Here is an 8,985-nt window from a genome sequence, read left to right as displayed (position 1 = left end):
ATTTAATTGCAGATCATTTCAACCCCAGTTTGATCCTTCCATCTCTCGGTATTTTCTCCTCCATCCTCAGATCAAGGTTCAATTGCCATTGGCCTTTTACCAGAAGCAGAGCTGATTCAAAGGGCCTGTTTTGCACTTCTGTTGCATCCTCAGGTAAGTGAAATGTGCCCCTATCAAGTTCTTGCAGCTGAGGGAGAATTAGACCCACAGGGCACCTACCCTGTCTCAGGAGCACCTAGCTCTTCTGTTGTCTTCTGTGTTTGTAATCAGTCAAAACAGGAAGGGAAGGAGTAGTGACATACCTCCCACTGACAGCACCCTCTAGGTCCTGCCTCCCCATAGCAGCTTGCAAGATGGTGCAGGGGTTGACTCAGCATCTCAGAGCCTTGTTGCAGTCTGACAAAGGTAACACTTGCCAGCATGATCTCAAGCCATATTGAGGTCGGGGAATACTACGTACCTGTTGCCCCCTTTTTCAAAAGACATGGCAAAGCTGGTCAAGGTACTGAAGGCAGTGGGGTCCCCAGGCAGAGAAGGATCTGCTTTGGCTGAGTAGCATTTTGGCTCTTCAAAGTCCACCTTTGTGGGAGGAGTTGTTGAGAGGCACAGTGAGAAATTCAGGTTTTTTTTGTTCTTGTGAAGAGCTGGGGTCATAACCTGATTGTCTCAGTACCATGTGAACAGCTGCAACTGAGGACTCCAGAGTGGCTCTGATGATGCTGTGTGGTTAATTGATTGTTGTGCAAAGAGTAAGTGTCACTGACGTGCGTAACTCTCAAGTGAAGGAAAGCCTTGACTGGACAGCACTGAGAAAGGAAGAAGCTAAAAAAAAAAAAAATTTTTTTTTTTAACTGTTGAACTTGCCACAGTTGACTGAAGGTATCAGTGAAAAACCTGCAGTTGTGGAATAGTACAACAGTCTTGACACAGTCCTCTTTCTTGCCCTAGAGCGAATAGTAGTCTAGCAGGCTTCTTTTTTTCTGTCATTTCTTCTCATCCCATCATGTTTCTTGGTAAGAATGAATTTAGAAAACCGACCTGTGCATTCTGTAGGGTAAGCTGGGGGTCACAGTGGTCTCCTGTGGAAATATGTCCCCAAAATCTGCCATGGCTGCAATGAAAGCTCTGTCCCTTACTCTGTGTCTGTCACTGGCAGTTTTATTACCCTCAGGAACATAACTCTTGAGACAGGTCATAGATATCTGTTAACCTGAAGGTCATAAACTCTTTAAATAAATAACTGTCCTTTCAAAATCTTTCTGAAATTCAGGGTTATTTGAAGCAAGAGAACCAGCCCACTCCATCACACGCTGAGCTTGTTTTTGTCAGCATGTGCTCCTAATCACTTCCCAATTACTTATGCAAATTGGAAGAGCAGATGCTAAAGGTTGCTTTCAAGGCTGCCTTGCAGCGGTTCTATAAAGCTGACAGTTGTGGATGTCCATGGTTTTCGATTTTATTTTATTTTTTTTAGTACATTAGAACTACAAAAAAGGTTCTTCGTTTCCCCTAGGCTCCCAAACAGTACTGGTTTAGTACTTTTAGGTAGGGTTTCCTTCAGTCATCAGGAACCAGTAGCTAACATTTACAGTGCAGATAACCACAAGAAAAAGATATTCTTGAAAAGACAGAGAAAGGCTGGGAGATCATGGGTGCGAGATATTTTTTTAATTTAAAACCAGATTTTGCTTTGCTATTAATTACACTGAAGTTCTTAAATGTACGCTTCTGTATGTTTTGAGTTATTTTAAGGGTTAACAGCATGTCTTCCTCCCTGCGCTTCCATTTTGTGCATTTCTTTTCTGTGTGCAATTGTATTGTATCCGCTATTTGTCATATAAACATAGTGCGAAATGATGTAGGTAACTGTAGAGCAAAGGGTTGATTGAAGTGCAATACTTTAAGTGTGTTTCTTAACTTGCACAATTATGTTTAATTAAATCCCACAGAATGTACGCACCACTTTGATGTGCTGTGATGACCAGAAACAAGTAGAATTCCATGCAGATTCTCTGAAATCCTACAGAGAAATCAATGACATTTTAGTCTGAATTAGACATAGTTCCTTCAGAGAGGAATCTAAGCAATTTTGCAGAAAACTGCTAATTCTTTTAGTAAATAAGACATTTTCCTGCTTTGCTATCTTAGTATAGTGAAAGTTTTCTGACTGAAATTTTTCAAACTAATTGTTTGATATATATTTCTATATTTTTACACTAAAAAATGGCAGTTTAAATGTTGTATTAGGTTAAATACAAGCAATCTAAAGATTTTTTTTTAATATCTGATCTTTTGAAGATTAAAAACAATCCATGCATAATCCGTCCCTGCTAGCCAGAATACATTTTTAAAATATTACTTCAATTATCTAAGCAAGAAGACTTGCACATTGTATAACATCATATGATCATATCTAAAGTAGTATGAATAGATTACTGTGTTAGAAAATGCAGGAAAATCCCTCTTTGTAATATCCCTGCGCTCTTAGTTCTCTCTCTCCTCTATACATTTGACAGTTTGCCTTGCTTGCTCACAGAAATAATTTCATAACAGAATGTTTTGCAAGTTCAGCCAGAGAATCTCAATGCCCCTACTAACTAAATTCTCAGGAATGGAGCTTATTGGGACTTTCCTGACCTTAAAACACCCTTTTTATTTGGGGGGTGTGGAACACTGTCTTGTGGAAACTGAAAGGCTTTCAGAACAATAAGACTTTTTCCTTATTCTAACAAACTTTCAGATTCCTTTAATTTATCCAGCTCTTCAGGTGACCTGCTAGGCATTTTCCTAAGGATTGTCAGTGAGCCAGGAAACCCAGAAGCCCATGTTCCCAAACTCCGGGCAGCTCTACCATGGATGCACAAAGTATTGTGTCTGTATTCCAGCATTTGTGGCTCTGAGACAGTATTGTCTTGCAGCTCTTCAAGTCCTAGTATTTCTGACACTCCCTCCTGGAATCTGTGAGATGCGTTTTCTTGTTGAGTTTCTTTTCCATGAAGAATCACCACTGATTTGCCAAAATTCTTTTAGAGATATTTTATAAGGCATAAATCCTAATTTTCTGTCAGAGCATCTGTGAATTGTGGGCTATGACCTAGTTATTCCTCATCTTTGGGAGGTACAGTTTAAAAATACACAAATAAACCATAGCTGCTGGTTATCCCCTGTCAACTTCTTAGTTTGGAGTTCATACTGGATGTAAGACCTTTTCACTGCACTTCATTACATGACACAGATGTTCCTGATGATTTACAAAAACTCTGTGTGGGATGTGAAGATCCGGGGAGATAACGCAGCCTTGAAAAGCACACATATCAATGTTTTTTTTCTTGTATGGGTGTGGAAGAAAGTCACACTGGAAGAGACACAGTATAAAACATAAGCATTGGAGTAAGTCCATTGCAAGTTACTATACAGAACAGTCAAACACGTGTGGTAGAAATTGTTATTCCTTTTGTACTGCAATTCAAGCAGGGAATATACTAATTTATTTTTTTTCTAGGTAATCAGCTTCTAGTTTAAGGGTAATTCTGTGCTACTAGAGGCATGTTAATGCAGCTATGTTTCTACTCCCAAAAGACAAAGTTGTTCTTTATTGTTCTCATTTTTTTCAGTCTTCACAGTTACAGTAGTTATAAAATAAGACAGATGATTTCTGAAATCAAACAGAACTTTTTTTTGAGGTTGTTACATATCAATATCATATATGTTGAGACCAAATAGAATTGATGAATAAGATGTATTCACTCAGTTGTTCAGATCATAATGCGAGTTGTTCAAAATAGCTAGATTTATTTATTCCCACCAATGACATGCTACCCATTCTTGACCTTACTTGCCACACACATTAGAAGCCATATTTTCAAAATAAGTTATATAAAAAATGTATTTGCATAAAACGTTACTTTGCTATAAATCTAATTCTTGTCCACTTAAATGTGATTTGAGGAGTTAATTAGTACTTTGTACATATAAAGACCTAGTTTGCATGCGCAGTAATTGATATATAGTGGTTTCTTTTTTGAAAACAGACCTTACAATCAACTGACCGTAGAATTGCATGTATTTGTTTAAAATACCATTGATCAGCTTGTTTGAAAATCCTGGAATAATCTTCTTCAAAATTAACTAATAAAGAGATTTCATTATAAAAAAATCCATAGAAAGTGTGGTCCTCTCAGCAATAATAATCTGTTATACAAAGTGGCTCTTAACATACTGTGCTCTTCAAATTAGCAGTCATTACTTATTATCCATTATAGTCAACCTCTTTATTTCCGATGACAGTTCCAGTCCAAAAAAGCCAGGATTAGTTTTGACTAGGTCTTCTGAGCTCTGTGGAAGAGTCTGAGAGGGAGGACAAACATTTCCTTCTCCTCTTCATTTTGCAATGTTTTCCTCTAGTCAGAAAGATCATTCATATTTAAAAGATTCTGTGACAATAGTCTGCATTTTAGTCAGTCAATGAATTGTTAGTTGAACCCTTCACACATGCTTGTTTCCTATGAGACTCTCTAACACCTCCAGTTCACAGCTAGTTGAACCCTTCACACATGCTTGTTTCCTATGAGACTCTCTAACACCTCCAGTTCACAGCTAGTCTGTGAGAGATCAATGAAATAAAGCACCTTGGTGACCAATACAGGAGGTGGGCAAGGCTCACCTAACAGACAGTCTGAAACCTTGGATCCAGTACTGAATTCTTGTGTGATATTGATCGCGTCACTTAAAACCTGTCAATCTCACTTTTCTGAGTTGTGACATAGTATCCACTTCCTTGAAAGGGCTATGGTGTGCTGTGTAAAACCGTGTACAGAATGATGCTCTAATTTGATCTCTTGGGTTCATTTCTGTTTTCTGTGGTTTCAGAGAGTGCTGGGTTGACCTTGTCTGAACTCAGGTGTCCACCAAGCTGCTCTATCATTCCTGCTCCAAAACTGGACAGGAGAGAGGCTTGTGGGTTGATATAAGGACTTAGCAAGGCTGAGATAACGATCATTCAGCAATTACCATGACAGGCAAAACAGATTCAACTTGGGAAAATTAATTTAATTTATTGCCAATTAAAAAATCAGAGTAGGATAATGAGAAATGAAAACAAATCTTAAAAGACCTTTCTCCTACCCCTCCCTTCTTCAGAGCCTCAACTTCACTCCCAAATTGTCTACATCCTTCCCCTAAAGGGCACAGGGGGATGGGGAATGCTGGTTGCAGTCAGTTAATCACAGATTATCTTTACTACTTCTTCCTCCTCACACTCTTTCCCTACTCCAGTGTGGGATACTACCTACAGGGTCATGTCCTGCCAGCAAATCTTCTCCAATGCAAGCTCTCCACAGGGTCACTGCCTCCTCCGAGTGCATTTGCCTGCCCCAGTGTTGACCTGCATGGGCTGCAGGTGGATATCTAGTTGACCATTGTCTTTCATGAACTGCAGAGGGACAGCGTTTCTCGTCATGGTCTGCACCAGGAGCTGTGGGGGAATCTCTGCTCCAGTGCCCGGAGCACCTCTTCCTTCCTTCTCCACTGACTTAGTCTGCAGTGTTATTTCTCCCACCTATTCTCATTCCTCACTTCTGGTTGCTGTTGCTCAGTAGTTTTTCCACTTTCTAAAATATCCCAGAGGTGCTAACACCGTCACTGATGGGCTCAGCCTTGGCCAGTGGTGGGTCCATCTTGGAGCTGGCTGGCACTGTCTACCAGTAAAGCTTCTGGCACCTTCTCACAGAACAACCCCGCTAGCCCCACAGCTATCAGAATACCTTGCCATGCAAACCCAATACACAGAGGAACTCTGAAAATTACAACTTTACCTCCCCCCTTCCTCCTTTCACATTCCTTGCCCTGGTGTCAGAACAGTCAGAATTTCCTTAAACCTGCACTCAAAAGTAGAAATGTTTACTGTGTAACTGGAAGCATTGTGCGACTGAACAATCACAAGTGCAATGTGAATGGTACAAGGCAGTAAAAGGAGGCAAATCACCACTGAAATTAGCCTTTCCCTTGCTGTAGATATCTAATTCTACCCATTTCGAAAAGCAAAAAAATTAGTCAAAGAGACTTGTATTAAAATTTAGGCCCAATATAACACCATCATGCTAATATCTAATGAACTCTGCCTAATCCATTTGCCATAACATGCAGCTACTCACTGTTTCTGGCATTGTAACTTTTCCATTTCATTTTATGTTTAATTGACAGGTAAGGTTTATCCCAAGATTTATCTAAGCAAAGAATTCAGCAATTCCTTTTGCACTATCAATGAGATGAAGACAAATTTTTCTTCCTTAGCAAAGACCATGATCTTGAAAGAACTTCCACCTATATTACTCATACATACGCTGTCATTGTTAAAGATGTGAATGATCTGATTAGAACTTTACTTGATATTTATAGACGTAAACTGCTCTTTTTAGGAGAACTGACAATAGTCCTTCTTACTATAAATGCTTCCTCTTTGCCTTAACTCTCTGCTCCTAAAGCTGTTTTGAAGAAGATGTTATTTTTACTTCACTGCATTGACTGCAAAAGGGCTACATGTGAAAGCACCTGTACATAAAAAGAGGTTCTTCTGCTGTTGATTTATAAAATTCTATTTTAAAATAAGAAGATTCTTATATAATTTTGCTCTATGTAGGTATCCTAATGTGGCTCCAATCCTTTATATTCAGATGAGCAAATTCATATGGATATGAAGAAAATCTGTGCTACTAAATCCAAATGAAGGTACTCTTCTTAATGCTAATGGAAATCAAGCTGTGGCTCTGTACCTTGTTTCATTTTCTGTTCTTGAACTGGAAGACACGAAGTTGTGTATTGAGAAATAGCGCACAGAAAATTTAGAACGTGAAGAGTTGCAATACAAGAAACTTCAAGGATAAATGGATTGATGTTTAGTATTCCTTTTATGAAAACCATATTGATGATTTTTATAACAGAAGAGCAGTATTTAAATTTTAAGCAAATTCTTCTGTCTAAAAAAAAATGCATGCATGCATGCATTTATATACACATCCAGCAAAATCCTAATTTCCAAATATATAAACTGGCCCCTGATTTTTGGACAAAATTCATCAACCTGCAATTTCTTCCAGTTAACAAATATAATACCGAAAAGACAGGGCAAATTCAGCCTGTTTCGACCATCAGGCAGTAACCTTTTTTTCACATTCCATCTTCTCAATATGCCTAGTGTAGTTACTACAATGCTTGGAGAAAACAAGCCCATTACAACATCGGGAGAAAACTCAACATTTTAATTGCTTTTCACTCAGTAAAACTGCTAGAATAACAATACAAATTAATTTTTTTTGATTTATATTTTTTCACATCCTTGGCTTTAACAGTCTTTCTTTAGAATCATAGAATAGTTAGAGCTGGAAAGGACCGTAAGATCATCTAGTTCCACCCCCCCCGCCATGGCCAGGGACATCTTACACTAAACTATGCCACCCAAGGCTCTGTCCAACCTGGCCTTGAATACCACCAAGGATGGAGCATTCACAACTTCCCTGGGCAAACCATTCCAGTGCCTCACCACCCTAACATGAGAGAATTTCTTCCTCATATCCAATCTAAACTTCCCTGTTTAAATTTTAACCCATTACCCCTTGTCCTATCACTACAGTCCCTAATGAAGACTCCCTCCCCGGCATCCCTATAAGCTCCCTTCAGATACTGGAAGGCTGCTAGGAGGTCTCCACGCAGCCTTCTCTTCTCCAGGATGAGCAGACCCCAACTTTCTCAGCCTGTCTTCATACAGGAGGTGCTCCAGTCCCCTGATCATCCTCGTGGCTATTCTCTGGACTTGTTCCAACAATTCCATGTCCTTTTTATGTTGAGGACATCAGAACTGCACACAATACTTCAGGTGAGGTCTCAACAAGAGCAGACTGGAGGGGCAGGATTACCTCCTTCGACGTGCTGGTCACGCTCCTTTTGATGCAGCCCAGGACACGGTTGGCTTTCTGGGCTGTGAGCACACACTGCCGGCCCATGTTCATTTTCTCGTCAACCAACACCCCCAAGTCCTTCTCCACAGGGCTGCTCTGAATCTCTTCTTTGCCCAACCTGTAGCTGTGCCTGGGATTGCTCCGACCCAGGTGTAAGACCTTGCACTTCTTATGGTTAAACTTCATGAGGTTGACATCAGCCCACGTCACAAGCTTGTTGAGGTCCCTCTGGATGGCATCCACTCCCTCCAACGTATCAACTGAACCACACACCTTGGTGTCATTGGCAAACTTGCTGAGGGTGCACTCAATCCCACCGTCCATGTCAGTGATGAAGATGTTGAACAAGATCAGTCCCAACACTGATCCCTGAGGGACTCTACTTTTCACTGGTCTCCAGCCGGACATTGAGCCATTGACCACAACTCTTTGTGTGTGGCCATCCAGCCAGTTCTTTATCCACCGAGTGGTCCATCCATCCAATTGATGTCTCTCCAATTTAGAGACAAGGATGTCATGTAGGACAGTGTTGAACGCTTTGCACAAGTCCAGGTGGATGACATCAACTGCTCTACCCCTGTCCATCAGTTCTGTGGCCCCATCATAGAAGACCACCAAATTGGTCAGGCAGGATTTGCCCTTAGTGAAGCCATGCTGGCTGTCACGAAGCACCTTGTTGATTTTCATGTGACTTAACATGCCTTCCAGGAGAATCTGCTCCAAGATTTTGCCAGGCACAGAGGTGAGACTGACTGGCCTGTAGTTCCCCAGGTCATCCATTTCCCCCCTTCTTGAAAATGGGGGTTATATTTCCCTTTTTCCAGTCATCGGGAGCTTCACCTGACTGCCATGATTTTTCAAATATGATGGACAGTGGCTTAGCAGCTTCATTTGCCAGCTCCTTCAGGACCCGTGGATGGATCTCATCAGGACCTATGGACTTGTGCGCAGTCAGATTTTTAAGATGGTCTCAAACCAGTTCCTCTCCCACAGTGGGCCCAAGGTCTTCGTTCTCACAGTCCTTGCATCTGCC

The sequence above is a fragment of the Pezoporus wallicus genome, unplaced genomic scaffold (assembly GCF_028554395.1).
Source record: "Pezoporus wallicus isolate ANWC-B61680 ecotype Strahan unplaced genomic scaffold, APGP_CSIRO_Pwel_v1 contig_1278, whole genome shotgun sequence".
NCBI classification, from domain to species: Eukaryota; Metazoa; Chordata; class Aves; order Psittaciformes; family Psittacidae; genus Pezoporus; species Pezoporus wallicus.
This window is presented reverse-complemented; position numbering follows the sequence as displayed.